The sequence below is a fragment of the Schistocerca nitens genome, chromosome 4, assembly GCF_023898315.1.
Source record: "Schistocerca nitens isolate TAMUIC-IGC-003100 chromosome 4, iqSchNite1.1, whole genome shotgun sequence".
NCBI classification, from domain to species: Eukaryota; Metazoa; Arthropoda; class Insecta; order Orthoptera; family Acrididae; genus Schistocerca; species Schistocerca nitens.
In genome coordinates, this window is record NC_064617.1 from 983,663,697 (window position 1) to 983,689,753 (window position 26,057).

General features: G+C 47.0%; 1 pseudogene; it reads right to left on the reverse strand.

The window, feature by feature from the left end:
• Positions 1 to 6,301: 6,301 nt before the first annotated feature.
• Positions 6,302 to 6,419, reverse strand: LOC126253936 (5S ribosomal RNA; annotated as a pseudogene).
• Between the last annotated feature and the right edge of the window lie 19,638 nt (positions 6,420 to 26,057).

Here is a 26,057-nt window from a genome sequence, read left to right on the forward strand (position 1 = left end):
AATGGCATGGCAAGCCGTTCCACAGGACTACATCCAGCATCTCTACGATCGTCTCCATGGGAGAATAGCAGCTTGCATTGCTGCGAAAGGTGGATATACACTGTACTAGTGCCGACATTGTGCATGCTCTGTTGCCTGTGTCTATGTGCCTGTGGTTCTGTCAGTGTGATCATGTGATGTATGTGACCCCAGGAATGTGTCAATAAAGTTTCCCCTTCCTGGGACAATGAATTCACGGTGTTCTTATTTCAATTTCCAGGAGTGTATTTACTACCTGTTTTGTGTGCTCGCTAATGACCAGTTTCAGTCTAAATTTTCTGCGTCATTAACTGTTCATTCTTGTATTGCATGACAGAGGTTACTTAAAGTAAAGTAAAATTTCACTGGAAAAACTAAGAACTTAAGATTCAGCACAAATTAAGAGAGTGCAATTTCATTTATTCTGTATTTAGCTTAGCGAGTGACATCTGCTGACTTGGTACGTATTTTATTCTTGTTATTTTAAAAGCAAAACCAATTGCTCATTTACTTAAAGTAAATTCAGTTCAGTCTTTCAATAATCGAAAGTAAATTGCTTGCCTTTTTCTCAATATTGCATTTCGTAACACTGAGGTTACTGAAAGTAATTTTTTTTATGTAACATAGTTTAAATTAAGCCAGTAACTCATTTAACCAGTAACTCAATCTGAATTTACTTTCAAAATTTAGTGTTTCAGGATAAGTAACTGCAAACTCAGTGCTTTCTGATTCGTTCATTTTCTCGTGAACTGTTGTGCTGTGGAAAAGCGTGACAACTTTCTGTTGCCACGCCAGTGATTATTTGCTGAAATTTGTCTGCCATATCTTTCTCAAGATTCTAGAGATTGATTGCCTTAGCGGGCTGGTGACCGTCTAATTATCCCCTTTTAAGTTAATCAGTGTTTCCATTGTGGTATCAGTGACTTTTGAAGTAAATATTACGTGGGACCCTTTTTCCCCCCAGTGAGGTTCGTGAGCGATTGCGCTATATTCCACCCATTTCAAAATTATCATCAGTATTTAGCTTAAGTTTAGAATAGATTCTTGCTTCAACTAACCGGCGTTACTTTCCTTCACTAACGATAGCCTTACTCGCTGTAAAATTTCATAAGGCATATGCGATCACGGTCAGTTGTATAGCAATCCAGGAGAGCCAATAAGGAAGGGGGAGATTACAAACTTACTTAGTTTTGATAACGAATCGCGGGAGGAGTTTGACGCAGTTTCAGTGGAAAAAGAATCCGGTCTTTGAGTTGTGAATGTTTTGACGTTCGTGACTAGCTTATGGTCTATGATGCCGTGCCCACGACTTGAGGCAGGAACGAAATGCAACTAGCCAACAAATGGCAGAAACAGGTACACATTACATTGCAGTTGTGCGACCTTACACGTGCTTGGAAGTGAAATATTTTCACAATCTGAGATGTAAACAGAAGATCGTACTTTGATTCTAAAGATGCAAATCAAGTAAAAGTCGACAGCATGAAGAAGTGAAATTCCACCCATTTGAAAGGAGATGGAAAGCAAATAAATCCATGGTGAAATTTTCTGAGAAAGTTAGCCATTTCTACGATAAGAATCTCAAACAACATGGAAATAAAATACAGGCAGTATGTGGACTTCCACGTCGTATATATGAGAAAGCAGACTTATATTCCTTTTTGCGCTTAGGCCTCTAGTAGCAAAGGAAATCAACACACCGGTAGCAACAGTCGACAATAAGAAAAATGGTTTTCGTACGTAATTACGTTAAACATCTGAAGAACAAGAAGCGATCGTGGAAAACGTTAATATCCTAAAGTTAGCAACAGAAAAACTTTGCAGACAGTGCAGCAAAATGTTTTAAAATGGCGCATGAAATAGGACATTGCGTGGGCTGTGAAAAATATCTGCTGACTGGGGGGGGCATTCAAGGGTGTCCATTACAGTGTAAGTAATAAAGGGATGTCAGCATCTTCCATTGCTCCACGATATGAATTCGGTGTCGGCTAAACACACAAGCGTCAAAAGAGAACCGAATCTCTAGCAACTACTATCAATTGCTCCTTTAAGACCAACGGGAACACATTTTTTATGCTCATCACATATAATGGATCTGCTCATAAACTGCCTGAAAACAAAAGTGCGGCACCCAGAAGACAGGGTCTAATACCGACGTAATTCCTTTGGTGCTTATGGGCGTCACTGATGACGTTATCAGCTAGAAACTCCGTACCCTTACACACAATCGGTGAGTATTTGAAAGAATGGAGTGGAAATCCTCTGTGGACGGACACCAGAGTGGATTAGTGTTGTCGCCTTTAGAGTTGTTACCAGGCCCGGTAGGGTATACAGGGGCGTGAACTGCATCACATGTTGAATGACCACTGTGAACGACACGAAGATGCCGCGTACTCATGCGAGACAGCATAATCAGCAACTGACAGAACTTGAAAGCTATTAGAATAGTGCAATATTCAGGTTTTTGGGGCATTCAGATGTCACAGTGGCTGTGTTGAATTTCGTGGTAACGTGAGGAGAGGTACACCCGTCAATATTCCAACTGACGACGTCTGACCACCACAAGCAATGACCACCGTAATGTGCACCAAGCACATCGCAACCCCTTCTCATCTGTGCCTGACATCCGAGAACATTCTGCAACACTTCTGTCGTCCCATACCATTGCACAGAGACCAGCAGCAACCGGACTCGTGAATTACCGCCCCGAGTATTGGTTTCGGTAGCACCGGAAGACAAACGGCTGCATTTGGGGTGATGCCGCGACCGGAAAACCTGGACTGCTGATGACTGACGTCACACAGCGTCCAGCGATGGATCACCGTTCTGCGCTACCCTAGATGACCATCGTCGGCAGGTATGGCGGGAATCTGCTGTGGGGCCCCAGTCTTCCAATATTTTGGAAAGGCACAGTTGCTGGTGTCATGCTGTAGGGAGACACTTGGTATGATTTCAGATCACAGGTGGTATGATTGACAGGACCCTGACTGCAAATCGGTAGGACATCTCGCGTCCTCGTGTGTTGCCTCTCATGCTGTCCGCCCCCGGCAGCTGAGTGGTCAGCGCGACGGAATGTCATACCTAACGGCCCGGGTTCGATTCCCGGCTGGCTTGGAGATTTTCTCTGCTGAGGGACTTGGCGCTGTGTTGACCTCATCATCGTCAGCTCGAATGACTTACACCAGGCGAACGGTCTACCCGACGGGAGGCCCTAGCCACATGGCATTTATACCTCACATACTACTGTACTGTGGCGCCATTTTTCTCTCGTACAATACTCATTCACACACGGCACATGTTGATATGAGATGTCTGCGTGATGTTGAGGCACTCTTGTGAACAACAAGATCCCCAGCTCTGTCCTGAATGGAATGTGTGTGGACCAGCTCTGGCCTTGCCGCAGTCGTAGCACCGGTTCCCGTCGCATCACCGAAGTTTTTTTAGCGCTGCCGGGCTGGGCTAACACTAGGGTGGGTGACCATCCGACCTGCTGAACGCTGCTGGCAAGCGGGGTGCACTCAGCCCTTCTGAGGCAAACTGAGGAGCTACTTGACTGAGAAGTAGCGGCTCCGGTCTCGTAAACTGACATACGGCCGGCAGAGCGGTGTGCTGACCACATACGCCTCCATATCCGCGTAGAGCGACGCCGGTGAGCTTGGGATGACACGGCGGCCGGTCGGTACTGTTGTATCAAGAATTATACTGAACAGGCTAAACCGAAACATTGAGGAAATATTAGACACAGCACAGTCAGGGTTCAGAAAAAGTAAATCAACAATCGACCAGATATTCTCAGTAAGACAAATATTAGATAAGAACTGGGAGCAGAATCATAATACGTTTTGCTTGTTTATAGATTTCGACAAAGCATATGACAGCACAGTAAGGTAGGAAATGTGGAGGATACTGGCAGAGTATGGGATACCTGACACACAAGTAAAATGTGTGTGACGGAATAAAAGTGTAGAGTCAAAGTGTAGGGGAAGATCTCAGAAGCATTGGAAGTAAAAACAGGAGTGAGACAGGGAGATATTACATCACCGACCCTGTTCAATTTGGCCCTCAACAACACCCTGAGGAGAGTAACATGTGAAAGTGCAGGAGTCACCATAGTAAAAAAGATAAATGTCTTGGCTTTTGCGGATGATATTGTGTTGATAGGAAAGAAAATGGAAAACCTGGACAAAATAGGGACTGTGGTAGTGGAAGAAGCTAAGAAAGTAGCTCTAAGTAATAACGAAAGTAAAACAAAGTTCTTGGTAGTACGAAGAAGAGCTCATTTGGGACCAAATCAGCTAACAATCGGAAATCTAAAAATACAGAAGACAGACACATTCACGTACCCCGGTGTCAACATCCGCCAACAAAACCTTATAGAACAAGAGATAGTAACAAGAATTCAAGTTGGGGGAAGATGTGTAGGAGCTGTGAACAGCAACATAAGATCGAAGGTACTATCGAGGCAGGCAAAAATAAGAACACATCAGACCATGATCAAGCCAATAGTGTGCTATGCAAGTGATACCTGGACTCTAACAACGAAAACAGAGGAAAAAACTCATCACTTTTGAAAATAAAGTACTAATAAAAATATATGGACCAGTGAAAGAAAATGAACAGTGTAGAGTAAGGAAAAAAACAGAGAACTTATACAATCGTACATACTGCCTGACGTCGCAGCGAGTGTGAAAATTAAGAGACTTAAGTTGGTACGGACGTGTGAGGAGGAGACAGGAGAGCACGGTAATAAAAGCTGTAGTGGATGGAGAAGCTGAAAGAAAGAAACCACTGGGACGGCCGAGAATGAGGTGGAAGGACAGTACCACGGTAGACATGCAGATACTGGGTCTGGGAGATGAAGACGGAGATGACAGGAAAGTGTGGAAGGCTGGACTGAGAGAGGACAAGGACCGGCTGCGGTCTGTGTGGCCAGTATACATAAAAAAATAGTGCACAGTTTGTATATCAGTCTCATTACCGGCTTTATGTTATCACCATGATTGAAGACCACAAAGCCGGACGAAGTGGCCGAGCGGTTCTAGGCGCTACAGTCTGGAACCGCGCGAACACTACGATCGCAGGTTCGAATTCTGCCTCGGGCATGGATGTGTGTCATGTCTTTAGGTTAGTTAGGTTTAAGTAGTTCTAAGTTCTAGGGGACAGATGACCAAAGAAGTTAAGTCCCATAGTGCTCAGAGCCATTTGAACCATTTGAAGACCACAAGCGCAGAAAGCATGTAAAACTAAAACACCGACTAAAATGTTTTGTCCTGTATTAAATTTATCACCGACAGACTTTCAAGACTTTGGACACTGATGTGGACATGCATCAGTTACAGCAGCTATAAGCAGCATTTCTGCCAAATTATTGTGAATCGACCGTACCTACATACCTAAGTGAAGTCTGTCAGAGGATATGGCACAACGAACAATATTAGGTACATTTCAAATGTCTTTTGTGGAGTGATTCACTCTATGATGAATTGTCCAGTAGGAATCGTGAAACTCCACTGCAGAGTGAAAATATCATTCTGGATGTGGTTTCTGTTCTCGATTCTTTACGTTCCATTGCTGCGTATGATTGACTTCAGCGTAGTTGACATAAGTTAGAGCCGATCTTGTCTCGTATCGTTTGACTAAGGGAACTGTGAAATGTTATCACGGTTTATATTTTCGTGTCTACACTCATTGCTGAGGCAACCACTGTAAATTCGATTTTCTTGGAGCCCTGTTAATCCTTAATAATAATTGAAACACTTTTCTAAGTTCTGAAGTAGGATTAGTGGCATTTCTGTTACTCAGATACTTGATATGAAGATAAATTTTCACAGCTACTTAAATAGGCAGATTATCTCTTTCAAACAGTTAAAAAAAGTAATCTGCCGCTGTTAACCAAGTTATTTGTTAAAAACTCTTATCGCTGTTCCGAAATCGAATCGATAAGTTCGTCACCAGATCGTACTTCACGCTTATAATTTTATTTTTGTGTTTGTTTCTTGTGTTCGGCACAAATGAAATGAAATTATAACCATGAATAGTCGCCGCTGCCTTATGGTGAACTAAAACTAAACTGAACTCCTCCTGAACAGGCCATGAAGGCCCAACGGTACCGACCGGCCGCCGTGTCAACCTCTGCCCATAGGCGTCACTGGATGCGGATATAGAGGGGTATGTGGTCAGCACACCGCTCTCCCGGCCGTATGTCAGTTTACGACACCGCAGCCGCTACTTCTGAATCTAGTAGCTCCTCAGTTTGCCTTACAAGGGCTGAGTGGACACAGCTTGCCAACAGCGCTCGGTAGACCTGATGGTCACCCATCCAAGTGCTAGCCCAGCCCGACAGCGCTTAACTTCGGTGATCTGACGGGAACCGGTGTTACCACAGTGACAAGGCCGTTGGCCTTATGTGAACTAGTTGGTCCGAATCCAGTACCAGCTCTACAGAAACAGTAGTTCAGATTGTTCATGATTGCGTAAAACACCGGGATGGCTCGTTTTGAGGACACGACGTTCCACATATCAAGACCTCAGTTTTTCTTGTCTGAAATATCGCGTGCTATTGGAGCTGTCGTGCAAAAGTTGAGGTCATTTATGTAGTCGTAGTGCTTCTGTTTATATTTAATACTAGTTCCATTGATGATTTACTCAGAGACTAAGACATAAGGTACAAGTTATGCAACGATCAAAGGAGTGCAGCCTTGTCCTGGTCTCCCACGTAGCATGCGAAGTACGAACAGTCGGAGTTGTTAATCATCCAAGCAACCAGTTAATAGCCGTAGCAAAATAAACGACGGAGTTTACGCACACGTATTGATTCGCAGGCACGTCATTTTGCACTTGCTACACACAATTTAAACAGACTAGAAGTTCTGTTAAGGACGGAAGAAGTGGCCTTCCGCCAACATAATCACACACGATCAGTTTTTGCTAGAGGGGAAACAACAATTTACCATACGGGGATCTGAAAAGCATATTCAAAATGATCAACATGGATGCTTGCCATTTACAGGTGCTGATAGTTTCCTTTTCCCAACAAACGCTTCACCACTAGAATAAATCTGAGTTTTTCATTGTATTTATCTTGATTCTTAGAGATGAATTAGTAGACTACTTTTTTCATTAAATACGGTATACAGGAGTTGGTTTTATCTTGCGGCAACTAAATATCTCGAAAACGAGAAAACGTTCTAGGTGAAAAGTTCATGTCACTAGAGCTGACATCGATCCACGCTCTAAGTGGCCACTTTCTAAAACCCCTTCTTGTGTGGGTGGCATCAACTTCGTAATTTCAAATGGGGAACCACCAATTTTTACACATGTCTCGTTCACTGATATCAAATTTTCACCTAGAACAGTTTTTTTCGTGCGATGGAACATTCCCGACATATGGATCGGAGGAAACCCTCTCTGGCTTCCGGCGGCTATCTGATTTGGTGAAGACTGCCAGTCTCGCTAGCGGGACGAAAGCAGAGCTCACCATCTGCAGCATCGTCGACAGGACTGACTGTGGACCTTTGGTACAGAGCCGAGTGGAGGGTCTGAATCAGAGGCTGAGACGGTTCTGCGACCGTGTGGGCTGCAGATTCCTCGACTTGCGCCATAGGGTGGTGGGGTTTCGGGTTCCGCTGGATAGGTCAGGAGTCCACTACACGCAGCAAGCGGCTACACGGGTAGCAGGGGTTGTGTGGCGTGGACTGGGCGGTTTTTTAGGTTAGATGGCCTCGGGCAAGTACAGAAAGGGCAACAGCCTCAAGGAGTGCGGGGCAAAGTCAGAACATGCGGGGACCAAGCAGCAATCGGTATTGTAATAGTAAACTGTCGAAGCTGCATTGCTAAAGTACCGGAACTTCAAGCGCTGATAGAAAGCACTGAAGCTGAAATCGTTATAGGTACAGAAAGCTGGCTGAAGCCAGAGATAAATTCAGCCGAAATTTTTACAAAGGCACAGACGGTGTTTAGAAAGGATAGATTGCATGCAACCGGTGGTGGCGTGTTTGGCGCTGTTAGTAGTAGTTTATCCTGTAGTGTAGTAGAAGTGGATAGTTCCTGTGAAATATTATGGGTGGAGGTTACACTCAACAACCGAGCTAGGTTAATAATTGGCTCCTTTTACCGACCTCCCGAGTCAGCAGCATTAGTGGCAGAACAACTGAGAGAAAATTTGGAATACATTTCACATACATTTTCTCAGCATATTATAGTCTTAGGTGGAGATTTCAATTTACCAGATATAGACTGGGACACTCAGATGTTTAGGACGGGTGGTAGGGACAGAGCATCGAGTGACATTGTACTGAGTGCACTATCCGAAAATTACCTCGAGCAATTAAACAGAGAACCGACTCGTGGAGATAACATCTTGGACCTACTGATAACAGACCCGAACTTTTCGACTCTGTATGTGCAGAACAGGGAATAAGTGATCACAAGGCCGTTGCAGCATCCCTGAATATGGAAGTTAATAGGAATATAAAAAAAGGGAGGAAGGTTCAAATGGTTCAAATGGCTCTGAGCACTATGGGACTCAACATCTTAGGTCATAAGTCTCCTAGAACTTAGAACTACTTAAACCTAACTAACCTAAGGACATCACACACACCCATGCCCGAGGCAGGATTCGAACCTGCGACCGTAGCAGTCCCGCGGTTCCGGACTGCAGCGCCAGAACCGCTAGACCACCGCGGCCGGCAGGGAGGAAGGTTTATCTGTTTAGCAAGAGTAATAGAAGGCAGATTTCAGACTACCTAACAGATCAAAACGAAAATTTCTGTTCCGACACTGACAATGTTGAGTGTTTATGGAAAAAGTTTAAGGCAATCGTAAAATGCGTTTTAGACAGGTACGTGCCGAGTAAAACTGTGAGGGACGGGAAAAACCCACCGTGGTTCAACAACAAAGTTAGGAAACTACTGCGAAAGCAAAGAGAGATTCACTCCAAGTCTAAACGTAGCCAAAACCTCTCAGACAAACAGAACCTAAACGATGTCAAAGTTAGCGTAAGGAGGGCTATGCGTGAAGCGTTCAGTGAATTCGAAAGTAAAATTCTATGTACCGACTTGACAGAAAATCCTAGGAAGTTCTGGTCTTACGTTAAATCAGTAAGTGGCTCGAAACAGCATATCCAGACACTCCGGGATGATAATGGCATTGAAATAGAGGATGACGCGCGTAAAGCTGAAATACTAAACACCTTTTCCCAAAGCTGTTTCACAGAGGAAGACCGCACTGTAGTTCCTTCTCTAAATCCTCGCACAAACGAAAAAATGGCTGACATCGAAATACACTCCTGGAAATTGAAATAAGAACACCGTGAATTCATTGTCCCAGGAAGGGGAAACTTTATTGACACATTCCTGGGGTCAGATACATCACATGATCACACTGACAGAACCACAGGCACATAGACACAGGCAACAGAGCATGCACAATGTCGGCACTAGTACAGTGTATATCCACCTTTCGCAGCAATGCAGGCTGCTATTCTCCCATGGAGACGATCGTAGAGATGCTGGATGTAGTCCTGTGGAACGGCTTGCCATGCCATTTCCCCCTGGCGCCTCAGTTGGACCAGCGTTCGTGCTGGACGTGCAGACCGCGTGAGACGACGCTTCATCCAGTCCCAAACATGCTCAATGGGGGACAGATCCGGAGATCTTGCTGGCCAGGGTAGTTGACTTACACCTTCTAGAGCACGTTGGGTGGCACGGGATACATGCGGACGTGCATTGTCCTGTTGGAACAGCAAGTTCCCTTGCCGGTCTAGGAATGGTAGAACGATGGGTTCGATGACGGTTTGGATGTACCGTGCACTATTCAGTGTCCCCTCGACGATCACCAGTGGTGTACGGCCAGTGTAGGAGATCGCTCCCCACACCATGATGCCGGGTGTTGGACCTGTGTGCCTCGGTCGTATGCAGCCCTGATTGTGGCGCTCACCTGCACGTCGCCAAACACGCATACGACCATCATTGGCACCAAGGCAGAAGCGACTCTCATCGCTCAAGACGACACGTCTCCATTCGTCCCTCCATTCACGCCTGTCGCGACACCACTGGAGGCGGGCTGCACGATGTTGGGGCGTGAGCGGAAGACGGCCTAACGGTGTGCGGGACCGTAGCCCAGCTTCATGGAGACGGTTGCGAATGGTCCTCGCCGATACCCCAGGAGCAACAGTGTCCCTAATTTGCTGGGAAGTGGCGGTGCGGTCCCCTACGGCACCGCGTAGGATCCTACGGTCTTGGCGTGCATCCGTGCGTCGCTGCGGTCCGGTCCCAGGTCGACGGGCACGTGCACCTTCCGCCGACCACTGGCGACAACATCGATGTACTGTGGAGACCTCCCGCCCCACGTGTTGAGCAATTCGGCGGTACGTCCACCCGGCCTCCCGCATGCCCACTATACGCCCTCGCTCAAAGTCCGTCAACTGCACATACGGTTCACGTCCACGCTGTCGCGGCATGCTACCAGTGTTAAAGACTGCGATGGAGCTCCGTATGCCACGGCAAACTGGCTGACACTGACGGCGGCGGTGCACAAATGCTGCGCAGCTAGCGCCATTCGACGGCCAACACCGCGGTTCCTGGTGTGTCCGCTGTGCCGTGCGTGTGATCATTGCTTGTACAGCCCTCTCGCAGTGTCCGGAGCAAGTATGGTGGGTCTGACACACCGGTGTCAATGTGTTCTTTTTTCCGTTTCCAGGAGTGTAAGTGTCCAAGGAATAGAAAAGCAACTGGAATCACTCAACAGAGGAAAGTCCATTGGACCTGACGGGATACCAATTCGTTTCTACACAGAGTACGCGAAAGAACTTGCCCCCCTTCTGACAGCCGTGTACCGCAAGTCTATAGAGTAACGGAAGGTTCCAAATGATTGGAAAAAAGCACAGATAGTCCCAGTCTTCAAGAAGGGTCGTCGAGCAGATGCGCAAAACTATAGACCTATATCTCTGACGTCGATCTGTAGTAGAATTTTAGAACATGTTTTTTGCTCGAGTATCATGTCGTTTTTGGAAACCCAGAATCTACTCTGTAGGAATCAACATGGATTCCGGAAACAGCGATCGTGTGAGATCAAACTCGCTTTATTTGTTCATGAGACCCAGAAAATATTAGATACAGGCTCCCAGGTAGATGCTATTTTCCTTGACTTCCGGAAGGCATTCGATACAGTTCCGCACTGTCGCCTGATAAACAAAGTAAGAGCCTACGGAATATCAGACCAGCTGTGTGGCTGGATTGAAGAGTTTTTAGCAAACAGAACACAGCATGTTGTTATCAATGGAGAGACGTCTACAGACGTTACAGTAACCTCTGGCGTGCCACAGGGGAGTGTTATGGGACCATTGCTTTTCACAATATATATAAATGACCTAGTAGATAGCGTCGGAAGTTCCATGCGACTTTTCGCGGATGATGCTGTTGTATACAGAGAAGTTGCAGCATTAGAAAATTGTAGCGAAATGCAGGAAGATCTGCAGCGGATAGGCACTTGGTGCCGGGAGTGATCATATAAAATTAATTGTTGGTAAGGCGGGTACCAGGTTGAGATTCATTGGGAGAGTCCTTAGAAAATGTAGTCCATCAACAAAGGAGGTGGCTTACAAAACACTCGTTCGACCTATACTTGAGTATTGCTCAACAGTGTGGGATCCGTAGCAGATCGGGTTGACGGAGGAGATAGAGAAGATCCAAAGAAGAGCGGCACGTTTCGTCACAGGGTTATTTGGTAAGCGTGATAGCGTTACGGAGATGTTTAGCAAACTCAAGTGGCAGACTCGGCAAGAGAGGCGCTCTGCATCGCGGTGTAGCTTGCTCGCCAGGTTTCGAGAGGGTGCGTTTCTGGATGAGGTATCGAATATATTGCTTCCCCCTACTTATACGAATGTAAAATTAGAGAGATTAGAGCGCGCACGGAGGCTTTCAGACAGTCGTTCTTCCCGCGAACCATACGCGACTGGAACAGAAAAGGGAGGTAATGACAGTGGCACGTAAAGTGCCCTCCGCCAAACACCGTTGGGTGGCTTGCGGAGTATAAATGTAGATGTAGATGTAGGTGTATTTAGCTGTCTCAAATAAATAAACACCCTGTATCGGGAGTTCCAAAAACTTTCATCCGATTTCTCGAGGTAACTTACGCATAGGACTACAAAACGTTTAGTTTCAAAGGAACTATTCGATTTTACGAGGTTATATCTTTTAAATTCTTGCATGCATATACACATACAACCTTGGGGTACTTTTTACTATTATGTAAGAGCTAAAGCTTTCATTTACCTTTCACGTATGTCCAATGTTTACTCCACCTGGAGCAAGTCAAACATCCAGACAATAGGCAACCTCATTCCGTGTTTTTGTAAGCATGTGTGGAGTTATTGCATTCATTGCTATTGATATGTGGTGTCTCTGTTCATCCGGAGATGTCGGAAGGAGAGACACATTGACGACTTTCACAAACTTTGGAATAGTGTACACCTCATTCGGCTGATTCTTTGTTGACGCAATTCATTGTTAGTAAGTGCTCCAACACGAAGGTACCAGAGAGGCGATGTTATATACTGTACAGGAATTAATTGGTCGAGATGTTCTTGCGATTGCGGGGTGGACAGATCTCAAACATATCCAGGTACATGATCCCGAAAGCATCCCTCCCGCGAAAGACAATGAACAATAAATCTTTTCTCGGGAAACAACGCATGAAGCTCTGGAGAATATCTCTCGTGCTGAACTATGGTATGTGGCGGCTATATTCCCCACATTCTTACATTTTGTTGTTTCACTTGGCCACCTAATAGAACGTGACCTTGTCACTGAACGCTAAAGGTGAAGGGAAATTGTGATCTTTCTACTCCACAAGAATGAATTCATAAAACTCTACACGTCGTTGTTTAGACCATCACCAAAGATGTATATACGCAGGCTGAAGCGACGAATGGAAATTTGTACGAAGCCCATGACTAAAAAAATGGTTCAAATGGCTCTGAGCACTATGGGACTTAACTTCTTAGGTCATCAGTCCCCTAGAACATAGAACTACTTAAACCTAACTAACCTAATGACATCACACACATCCCTGCCCGAGGCAGGATTCGAACCTGCGACCGTAGCGGTCGCGCGGTTCCAGACTGTAGCGCCTAGAACCGCACGGCCACCCATGACTCAAGCACGGGTTCCTGCTCACTACGCAGATAATTTAAACATTACGCAACGTGGCACAGTAGCTTTGTACAACTTCATGGACTTCTCTAGAACGCCGCCTCCCTCCTGAATGAGAATGTGGATTGAGGAAAGAGCGTCGTAGGAGAGTCTGTGCAATTAGGCAAAGTGAATGTGGCAGGGTGGCTAGCATCTACCTCTTGATCAAGAGACCCAAGTTTCTTACACAGACCTTGGTAAAAATTTTCATAGTTTTCAGTCTGCATACATAGACCATAGCTGCTTGAGACTTGAAAATGTCTCTACAAACATATAGTTTCGTCATGAAGGAGCTATAGCAATTGTTTCCTTTATGGCTTGCAACACAAACTTCCCTTCAAAACGCACCAGACGCACACCTGTGAGTAGAGTTATGTGGACCACGATCAAGATTCTGTTTGCGTGCGCTCTGTCTTGAACTAGCACGGAGGAACGATCTGGGGATTTCCCTTCATGTACACAACAAGTATCTACACTGAAGCGTCAGAGAAACTGGTATAGGCGTGCGTATTCAGATACAGAGATACGTAAAAAGGCAGAATACTGGGCTGCTGTCGGCAACGCCTATATAGGACAACAAGTGTCTGGCGCAGTTGTTAGATCGGTTACTGCTGCTACTATGATAGGTTATCAAGATATACGAGGGCCGTTCAGAAAGTAACCTCCGGTTGATTTAAAAAAATACACCAAGTTAAATAAAAATATTTTAATATATACATCTTACAACTACATCTTTGCACTATTTTTCTACATAGTCTCCATAGCGATTGAGGCACTTATCGTATCTCTTCACAAGCTTTGAAATTCCTTCTGCATAAAAATCACCCGCTTGTGCCTGGAGCCAGCCTGTGACCGCATCTTTGAGCTCTTCGTCGTCATCAAACCGCTGTGACCCGAGCCATTTCTTCAAATGCATGAAGAGGTGATAATCACTTGGCGCCAGGTCTGGGCTGTAAGGTGGATGGTTGATAACGTCCCACTTGAAGGACTCAAGAAGGGCCGTTGTTCTGCGAGCAGAGTGAGGACGGGCGTTATCGTGCAAAAAAACGATACCGGAAGTCAGCATACCACGGCGTTTGTTCTGTATAGCCCGTCGTAACTTTTTTATTGTTTCACAGTACACGTCTTGATTAATGGTCGTACCACGTTCTATGAATTCAACCAACAACACCCCTTTGGCATCCCAAAACACCGTTGCCATCAGTTTTCTGGCAGAAAAATCTTGCGAGGCTTTTCTTGGTTTGGTAGGCGAATTTGAATGTGCCCACATCTTTGATTGTTCTTTTGTCTCAGGGTTCACGTACTTAATCCAGGTTTCGTCACCGGTCACGATTCTGTTTAACAATGGTTCTCCTTCGTCCTCATAACGTGACAGAAAGTCTAATGCAGAGGCCATTCTTTGAGTTTTGTGGTGGTCGGTAAGAATTTTGGGCACCCATCGTGCACAGAACTTACGGTAACCCAATCTTGCTGTCACTATCTCGTACAAGAGAGTCTTAGAAATCTGTGGAAAACCAGTAGACAACTCCGACATTGAGAAACGTCGATTTTCACGAACTTTTGCATCAACTGTCTGAACGAGTTCGTCAGTCACCAATGATGGTCTACCACTCCTCTCTTCATCATGAACGTTTTCTCGTCCACTTTTAAATAAACGTACCCATTCACGGACAACTCCTTCACTCATAACTCTCGGTCCGTACACGGCACAAAGCTCACGATGAATAGCTGCTGCAGAATATCCTTTGGCTGTAAAAAACCTTATGACAGCACGCACTTCACATTTGGCGGGGTTTTCTATTGCAGCACACATTTCAAACTGCCACAAAAACTAAACTAGCGCAGGTACGACGTTCACTCGACCACGGCTTGATGCCGATTGACCTGTTGAGTGCGTGAACGCACAGATGGCGTCGCTACTCCCCCCACAACCCGCACTGTGACCAATCGGAGGTTACTTTCTGAACCGCCCTCGTATGTGAGATTTAACGTGGTGTTACAGTCGGCGCACGAGCGATGGGCTACAGCATCTACGAGGCAGCGATGAAGTGGGATTTTCCCGTGCTACGATTTCACGAGTGTGCCGTGAATGTCAGGAATCCGGTAAAACATCAAAACTCCGACATCGCTACGGCCGGAAAAAGGTCCTGAATCGTCAGCGTAAGAACCATTCAACAAAATAACGATATGGGCTTTCGGAGCCGAAGGCCCACTAGTATACCGTTGATGACTGCACGACACAAAGCTTTACGCCTCGCCTGGGTCCTTAGACACCAACATTGGACTGTTGATGACTGGAAACACGTTGCCTGGTCGGACGAGTCTCGTTTCAAATTGTTTCGAGCGGATGGACGTGTACAGGCAAGAGAGAACCTGGTGAATCCGTAGACCGTGCATGTCAGCGGGGGATGTTCAAGCTGGTGGAGCATCTGTAATGGTGTGGGGCGTGTGCAGTTGGAGTGATATGGGATCCTGATACGTCTAGATACGACTTTGACATGTGACACGTATGTAAGCACCCTGTCTGATCAGATGCACCCATTCACGTACATTGTGCATTCCGACGTACTTGCGCAATTCCAGCAGGACATGCGTCACGTCACACTTCAAGAATTGCTACACAGTGGCTCCAGGAACACTGTTCTGAGTTTAAACACCCCAGACATAAACATTACTGAGCATACTTGCGACGAGCTAATCAGAAGAGATCTCCACCCCTCGTACTCTTACGAATTTTTGACAGCCGTGCAGAATTCATGGTGTCAATTTGCTCAAGCACTACTTCAGATTTTAGTCGAGTCGATACCATGTCGTGTTGCGGCACTTCTGCGTGCTCCCGGGGACCCTACACGATGTTAGGCGAGTGTACGTTTCTTTGACTCTTCAGCGTAGAATCTATTGTGCCAGTAGTCGAAATCTTTGAGCTACGGAGGTGTGGAGCCGTACTGTGGAGGAAAATCATGGCACGTATTAAGAGCTGATTTGCACGTGACGAAACGGAGAACGAGAACCTCTTTTATTTTTGTCGTAATGTCGACTCCAGCTGCACTGGGTAACGAACGGACGAGTGAGTCGGCTGCACCTAGCTGACCCGCATACGAATGGGCAAATTGCAGTCGCGTCCAAGGTAAGCATTTAACTCTGATGCATCAGTTAAAACTGACCCCAATTTTCTGTATTCGTTGATGTGGTGGTATAATGTTGTGACAGCACGTTAGCCTTTTTAAGACCGTTACGTTTGGCTGTTGGCTAGTGTAACAGACGTGAGTCAGCTATTATAGGCTTCGCCGTTGCGGCGCCAAGTTAAGATATTACGACTGCAAGTCAAGAGAGTATTGGTGCTGACTCACATCCGTTATGGAAAGTTACTGGCCTGCACAACTGGTTGATTGCCTTTGGCTCGTACGAGGCAGCGGGGAGTGGCGTGGTAGCTGCTCTAGCAACGAACGAGTGCCATGTATCTTCTCCTGGCCCACCCTCGTAAAACATTACTGATGGCCTCGGTTCAGACACGGACAGCCCGCAGCGCCGTGTATCGCCTGCAAGCAGCGCGAGCACTCGGTGCTCTGGCCGCAGCCCAGCCTGGCCTAGGCTAGCGCGGCCTAGAGCGGCCGCCGCCCACCGCCTAGAGCCGCTACCCTGCCTACGCAGCCTGCCGTGTCCCGCTGCTGATATGTGGCGGCCGTAACGGGCCGGTTCACAGCTGAGCGGGTCAAACAAGGCGCCCGGCGGCGGAGCCAGGCCGAGCTAGGCGAAGCGGCTCCTACTCCTGCAACCCCTCAGCGACGGACTCGTAAGACCAAACGAGCAATTGCAGAAATGCTCGTCTGTCACTCTGCAGCAGGGTGTGCGCTCTTTCGAAACTCCCCGACAGATTGAAAATGTTCTCCGAGGAGGAAGGCGAACGGACAATCTTATCATCGACTGAGCTACTTTTTTCTTTCATTTTTAATTTTTACGCTCGGTGGACAAATTTGTATTTGTTTTTGACAGTTGATAACGAAAGTAATGCAGCATTTCCTCTCTTGGTGAACCAAATATCTTATAACATCTTGAAAAGTAAAATATTCTCGAAGTTGTGGTTCGTCTAACGCAACTAAATGGGAGGCTGTTAGTATAGGGGCATGTGCGTTTCGCTTCTTTGTACACTACTGGCCATTAAAATTGCTACACCACGCGTGCTACAGACGCGAAATGTAACAGACAGGAAGAAGATGCTGTGATATGCAAATGATTAGCTTTTCAGAGCATTCACGCAAGGTTGCCGCTGGTGGCGACACCTACAACGTGCTGACATTAGGAGAGTTTCCAACCGATTTCTCATACACAAACAGCAATTGACCGGCGTTGCCTGGTGAAACGTGTTGTGATGCCTCGTGTAAGGGGCAGAAATGCGTACCATCACGTTTCCGACTTTGATAAACGTCGGATTGTAGCCTATCGCGATTGCGGTTTATCGTATCGCGACATTGCCGCTCGCGTTGGTCGAGATCCAATGACTGTTAGAAGAATATGGAATCGGTGGGTTCAGGAGGGTACTACGGAACGCCGTGCTGAATCCCGACGGCCTCGTAGCACTAGCAGTCGAGATGACAGGCATCTTATCCGCATGGCTGTAACGGATCGTGCAGCCACGTCTCCATCCTTGAGTCAACAGATGGGGACGTTTGCAAGACAACAACCATCTGCACGAACATTTCGACGACGTTTGCAGCACGGTGGACTATCAGCTCGTACATTTCTATTATTGTCACGACGATTCTGATGGTGTAATCATATTTTCAATATATTTAATACTTTGAAGTTTAGTATCTGACTGTAAATTATACAAGTAACACGCAGCGACGAATTTCCCAATATAAACGCTTCACCAGATTTTGTCGATCGTCATCTCTTTAGAAAGCTATTAGTGTAAATCTAAATTGGTATGAATTAGAGGCATGTAACTTGAATAGTACATGAGATACTGGAGATCAAAGTGCCCGATCACTATCGATCATGTCAGGCCATAAGTACTCCACAGTACACGAAAAAACGGGAGCTGCATGCTAATAAATATATTTATTCATCTATGTCTGTTTATGTCCGATATACACTACTCATGAAGAAATTACTTAAATATTTACTGTGTTTTAGAAAGCACAGATACATTAGGCTACTGGCCTACCTTTTGTTGCTATTCCTTTGATATATGTTTATTCAATTTGTTTATGTATTTAATAATCTGTGTTAGAGCGTGTTTATGGTCCAGCCGTAGGAATATTTATTTAATTTCAAGTATTTAAATGTAGATTCAGTATTTAGAGTATGTTTCATTATGTTTGTGAGTGTGCGTTGGTTTGAAGACACGGCGGGAGCGCTCTAGCCAATAACAGCGATCGTTGCAAAAAGAACACGCGGAGAGACTGTATGGAAGTGGGGAGGAGTATCGTTTCCGGAGAGGCAGTTCCGGGACAGTTCTGGAGAGTGCGGCACACGACACGGAGACAGGTGCTGGACGTGGCGGCGCGACGGATGGACAGTCGGCGGAAAGACTTGGACAGTGGACCAGTTTGCGCGTGGTCGCGGAGGATAGAAACATTTCGAATTGCCGACCTGTGCTCTCGTGAGACTTCTGTGGCTTCTGCAGTGAAGACGTAGCTGCTGTTGTTGTTGTCTTCAGTCCTGAGACTGGTTTGATGCAGCTCTCCATGCTACTCTATCCTGTGCAAGTTTCTTCATCTCCCAGTACCTACTGCAACCTACATCCTTCTGAATCTGCTTAGTGTATCCATCTCTTGGTCTCCTTCTACGATTTTTACCCTCCACGCTGCCCTCCAATACTAAACTGGTGATCCCTTGATGCCTCAGGACATGTCCTACCAACCGATCCCTTCTTCTAGTCAAGTTGTACCACAAACTTCTCTTCTCCCCAACCCTATTCAATACTTCCAGAATGAGATTTTCACTCTGCAGCGGAGTGTGCGCTGATATGAAACTTCCTGGCAGATTAAAACTGTGTGCCCGACCGAGACTCGAACTCGGGACCTTTTCCTTTCGCGGGGAAGCGCTCTACCAACTTTTTTTATTTATAGACAATAATTACATTCTCCTACCCGGCACACCCCAACTGGGTGGGGGATCAAGCAAGGCACTCCCTAAAAAATTTGCGTAATATGATCGATATCTCGGATGTCTCATAAGTTGTGAGTGGTGTTCCTGTAGTAAGGCCCAAAAGTCAAGCACATTCTTACTGCCGTCTCTGAAAAGATAACGCACAGTCAAACCTCGAATCCAAGTCACTGCGTTTGTCTTCGTTCGGGGATAATACGTCCTAGCTGGGAGAAGTAGTGTGCGTGGTTCTATTGTTTGCGGCCCCACCCTAAGGAGGAAGGCGATCATTTTTTTGACCAAACACCATACGTCCGCCGAAGGACCGCATATCAGGCGATGCTCCTCAGTGTCTATAACATTGCACTGCGGACACAGTGGCTCGTCCGCCATATGAATTGTATGCAACCTGGAACGAGTCACGTATTTCCCATTGACCACCTGATACCACAGTGCGCGCGTTCCCGTATCGAGGTGTGGGTGGTGCACTGTACGCCATACCACTGACCACGTAACCGTTGGTTGGCGGCGCTCTACGGCATTATTCGGCCGTCGTCGAGTCAAGATGTGATATATATCACGTGCCGTTGCCGTCCTGGTAGTCGGTAGTTCCATATGTACATAACTGTGTTCCACAAAGAAGGTTCGCATATGGGCAAGCGATGGTGAGATGTGAGCCACCGCTACCGGAGCCGAACGAGAAGGTGGAGCGAATTCGTCTATCAAGCTGCCCGTCAGACTTGTCTGGTGTCGTGTCCACATCTTTATCATCGTGGTTACATAAATAGCCACTGCTCGGTCGCGTACGTGGACTAGTCCGAGACCTCCACGACTACGAGGAAGGGTGAGGGTTTCGTATCCTACCTTAAAAAGCAGACCTGTGCTCACAAAATATCCTAGTGCCGCCAGGATTCGGCGGGCCAACACCACCGGCATAGGAAGAACTTGTGCCAGGTGGGGGATGCGAGAGGCTAGATAAGTGTTGGCAAAGGTGACCCGTTGTATCATATCCAGTGCCCTTAACCTGTGACTTCGGACACTCGCACGAATTGTTTGCAGAAGATGTCTGTAACTCAGTGCCGCCGTGCGTCGAACGTCTGTAGTGAAGATAATTCCTAGGCATTTCATCGTGGTGATCGGCTGTAATGGTGCTACACTTCCTGTCGGGAGTCCTCTCCCGATGTTCATCGCTCCCGACTTTGCCATGTTCAGGCGACTTCCCGTAGCCATACAATACAAATTAATCCAATGCAGGGCCGCTCTTGCCTCGTCGCCTGACCGTGCTAAAAACACTAGGTCATCTGCGTATGTTCGGCATATAAACTTGTTGTGCCTTATCGTCATTCCTTGGAGTCGATTCCGGAGCCCGCAAAGCAGCGGTTCGACAGCGATGGCATACAATATCGTTGACAGCGGGCACCCTTGTCTGACCGATCGTGAGATGGTGATGGGCCCCACCAAGCGTCCATTGATGAGCACTTTGGATGCGGCTCCGTGGAGTAGTCTCATGACGACGGTGACAAAACTTTCCGGAAACTTCATTTTCGTCATCACGTCCGTGGGATAAGCATGACAGCCTGTCAAATGCGCGATCGAAGTCTATCGATACCAATACACCCCGGAGACGACATGTTGAAGCCAGTGCGATAACATCGCGGTAGTCGCTGAGTGCCGTTTGTATATTGCTAGCTCCTCCTAGCTGGGTTTGGTCGAGTGATATCACTTGGCGTATCACGCGTTTAAAGCGTGCTGCAAGTATCCTGGCGTAGATCTTGTAGTCGCAATTAAGAAGGGTCAGTGGCCGGTAGGCCTGTATCCCTGTGCCGCCAGATGGTTTGTGGATGGGGATGATCATTCCTTCCACGAAGGTGGGCGGAAGAGGCACGTTGGGAGACATCAATTCGCAGTACATGGCAGTCCATCGTGGAGTCATGAGATCTTTAAATGTACGATAGAACTCTAACGGAAACCCGTCGGGCCCCGGCGGTTTGTGCGACGCTCCCTTATCAATCGCTTCCATTACGTCGTCAACTGTGATTTCACCTGTTAACTCCAGGTTGGCCGACTCGTCGAGACACGCGGAGAGCGTTTGTCGGACCTCATGAAAGGCTGCCTGATCGTGTTCCGCTTCTTCATAGAGATGACCGTAGTGTTCACGAAAGCGTTGGCAATGTCTTTTTGCGTTGTCATGCGGCGACCATCTGGCAGTACGACCGTCTGTATTAAGGTTCTGCGACTACGTTGTTTTTCTCTGATAACGTGATACATCGACGGGAATTCTCCACGGACTCGTTCAAAGGCCCTTGCACGGATTGCGACACCCTCCAGTCGGCGGCGCGTTATGGAAATTATTTGGGCCTGTGCTCGTTTTATACCTGCACGACGCTCCTGTGAAGGTGCTTGTACAGAAAGTTCGCGGAGCATCGTGAAATAAAATTCCGTCGTGTATCGCCGCCACATCAACTGCTCCCTTCCGTATGCAATTAACGCTCGGCGCAATGCAGGCTTAACGCATTCCAGCCACCACTGCAACGTCGTCGGATATGTCGGGAGGCGTCGTTCACACACATGCCAAGTGCCTTCGACTAAGCGTTTGCACTCAGGTTCCATAAGGTGTAATGTATTCAGTTTCCAAACACTGCGACTCCTCCACACTTGTTGACGACTCAAGGAGACCGTGCATATATATGCTATGTGATCTGAAAAGGCGACAGGCCACAATTCCGCATCGAGGATCGCAGGTTCGAGACGACGTGTTACGTAGATGCGATCGAGACGACTTGCAGAGTGACTCGTGACGTAGGTGTATCCACGTCTGTCGCCATGTATCTTCTCCCATGTATCAATGAGATTCATGTCCTGTATGAGTTGCCGCAGCTCCGGGCACGAAGTATAACGTGGGTGTTGATCTTTTGGTGCGAGCACGCAGTTGAAGTCGCCTCCAAATAAGACATGTTCATACCGACCTAAGAATAGTGTTGCAATCTCCTCTGCATAAAATCGGGATCGGTCGCGCCGTCTGTCTGACCCCGACGGTGCGTAAATGTTAACGACCCGTACTCCCAGCACTGTGAGCGCCAGTCCTCGCGCTGACGGCAGGTACACCACGTCCTCGGCTACTATGCCGCTACGTAGAAGTATCGCTGTTCCGCTGCCGCCGTCAGTAGTAGGTGTAATGTACGTATCGTACTCATAGAGGTCGGGGAAGCTCTCAACACATACTTCCTGCAGCAGAACGATGTCGACGTCTGACGCATGCGACATGTCTCTTAATAATTGCAATTTGACAGGCGTTCTGATCGTATTAATATTAATAGTAGCTGTTCGATATGCCTGCCGCTGTTCCCCAGTGGGTAAAGCGCACATGAACGCTTATGGTAATTTGTGTGCTTCTGCCCGGTGACTTGCTGTCTGTGCGTCAGTCTGCATCTTCTGCGCGGTTAACATCCGGTGGACGCAGCACTCGCCATTGCGGGTGCGTCGTCGGTGTGGGGGTCAGTATCGGAGTCGTCGGCCCAGTTCCTGTGCTGGAGGTCCAGCTCCCGTCGTGTGTCTCCGGCCGGGCTGGCCGAAGGCGGTGGCGGTGCTGCGGTGGGTGGAGGGACTCCTTCCGTCGGCTTTGCGTCCGGTGTGTCTGTATTAAACCCCTGTGTAGCATAATTCGCGTCGTACTGCTGTGTGGGAGGTAGAACCTCCCGTTGCGCGTCCAGAAGCACTGTATCGACGTCACACCCAAGTCCGTCTGACGTGGACTGCAGTAAGCAGGTATCCGACGGCGCTAGCCGTCGTTTCTTGTGGCGCTTCGGCGATCGTTGTTTGCGCGTGTGCGCCTCCGTATCCGAGTGCGGAAGTGATTCCCGGTGCTCAGGGACGAAAGCAGCTGTCGGCACAACAGCAGGATCAATTTCCATTTCTCCTACCGATCCTTTCCGCTCGGTTAAGTGCATCGACGGCGCCGGAGCGGCAGAGGTGTGCGTCGTTTCGTCACTGGAGGCGGTCCCCGCCGCAGTCGGTTGCCGTAAACTGTCAGGATTTGGTAGCTGGTCATTCTTCGGGATGGGATCCGTTCGAAATGCGTCCGCATACGTTAGTGGCAGCGGCGTCAACGTGGACGGAGGTACGGGTTCGCCGTTTGGAACTTGCACTATCCTCCGCTGCATACATTCGGAACGGACGTGGCCCTCTTTCCCACAGCCTGAGCATGTTTTGGGTTGTCCATCGTATATGACTATAGCTCTGCATCCGCCGATGAACAAGTACGAGGGTACATGTTGTGTCAGTTCTATTCTGATTTGACGCACCCCATTGAGAACGGGGTAAGTCGTGAAGTTGGACCATTTTTCCTCAACGTGGCTAAGCACTCTTCCATATGGGCGTAAGGCGTCAACGACCAAGTCAGACGGAACCTCGAAGGGAAGTTCGAAAATACGTATGTTTCGTAAGCCCAGTCCTGCATGATCAATAGTTACTTCTCCAACATGTCCATCAGAGTGCCGAAATTTGAGTTCATGTTTAGTATCTCGGATGATTCTGTCACATACGGCATCGTTAATCAGCTTGACGTAAACAACACTGCTCACTATGGAGAGGTGGATGCCGATAAGTTCGTTGTAGTCAAGTTTAACTTCGTCTAGTAGGAACCTTTCTATTTCGTAGGCTTTCGGTCTCGCATATTCATTCGAAAAACTAATCTTGAGAGTCGACTTTCGGTATGCATGTGCCATTCTATATCGAGTCGTCTAAACGCGCGAGTACGCCGAAGAGGTAAACAACTGCGCGAGCGCGAACTTCTCCGGCAGGGACGTAAACAGACGTCCGTGCCGTAGCACCGCCGAAGGCAGACTTCTGAGCTACCGAAGCACGACTCACGCCCGGTCTCACAGCTTTACTTCTGCCAGTACGCCTTTCGCGGGTGGCAGAAGTAAAGCTGTGAGAGTGGGCGTGAGTCGTGCTTCGGTAGCTCAGTTGGTAGAGCACTTGCCCGCGAAAGGGAAGGGTCCCGAGTTCGAGTCTCGGTCGAGCACACAGTTTTAATCTGCCAGGAAGTTTCTATTCAATACTTCCTCATTAGTTATGTGATCTACCCATCTAATCTTCAGCATTCTTATGTAGTACCACATTTCGAAAGATTCTATTCTCTTCTTGTCCAAAATATTTATCGTCCATGTTTCACTTCCATACATGGCTACACTCCATACAAATACTTTCAGAAAAGACTTCCTGACACTTAAATCTATACTCGATGTTAACAAATATCTCTTCTTCAGAAACGCTTTCCTTGCTATCGCCAGTCACATCCTCTCTTCTTCGACAATCATCAGTAATTTTGCTCCCCAAATAGCAAAACTCATTTACTACTTTAAGCGTCTCATTTCCTAATCTAATTCCCTCAGCATCACCCGACTTAATTCGACTACATTCCATTATCCTCGTTTTGCTTTTGTTGATGTTCATCTTATATCCTCCTTTCAAGACAGTATCCATTCCGTTCAACTGCTCTTCCAAGTCCTTTGCTGTCTCTGACAGAGCCGGCGGAAGTGGCCGTGCGGTTCCAGGCGCTACAGTCTGGAACCGAGCGGCCGCTACGGTCGCAGGTTCGAATCCTGCCTCGGGCATGGATGTGTGTGATGCTCTTAGGTTAGTTAGGTTTAATTAGTTCTAAGTTCTAGGCGACTGATGACCTCATAAGTTAAGTCGCATAGTACTCAGAGCCATTTGAACCATTTGTCTCTGACAGAATTACAATGTCATCGGCGAACTTCAAAGTTCTTATTTCTTCTCCATGGATTTTAATCCCTACTCCGAAGACGTAGTATGCGTTCACTAGTGAGTATCTCGCGAGTTATGTTGTTTTTCATAACTGATAACGTGAAGTAGGAATGTATTGTTTCCCTGTTATTCAACTTACATTTTATTTAATTGCTGGACCATCGACACCATTAAGTGTTTCGCATAAATATACCGCATTCTCGAATGTACTTCTACTATCGTACTCATCATTTAAAGTCGTTAAAATAGTACCTGCAGAATTTATTTAAGTGCAATCTTTCACTTATAAAAGTCTATATTACGTTCAACATTCGCAATTGCCGAGTGATAGGAACCCTCGACCATTCGATTAATGCGTATATTCATAATGTATACTGTAGACTCAGCAATATTTGGCTTGTAATGCGGCAACTACGTATCCCTGCCCCTAGATAACGAAACCAACCAAAACTTTTAATAATTCAACTCTGAGTCAGAGAGTACGCAGTTGAGGGCCAACACCACACCATTTCATTCATTTTTTATTCGAAAGCCCGCAGTACGTTTTTATAACAGGGTGTTCCGTCTGCTATGACTGTATGGAGAACACTACGGATCAACAGTAACACTGTTCCCTTACAGATATTCTTCACAGTGTCGACCACCTTGATCCAGGCAGACCGTACAGCGACGCAATATCGACTGTCTTTACGCGTAAAGGAGTATGGCGTCCAAATTCCGCAGTATTCAGTGAACCCTTACACGAGATGCATAACGGCCAGCTCTTTATTAGCAAACATATCCACACTGCTGTGTGTCACAGTTATTACTTGACCTCAGTATTGTTGCAGCTGGAAATGAGGGCGCTCCAGTCGTCTTATCGCGAGTTTTTATCCAGATATTTCGCGAGGACACCCTGACACACTTGATACTATATGCCCAACTGACTTGAAATCATACTCTGTGCGATTCATTCTCGTTAGCCACCACTGTACTCCTTTACTGCGACAT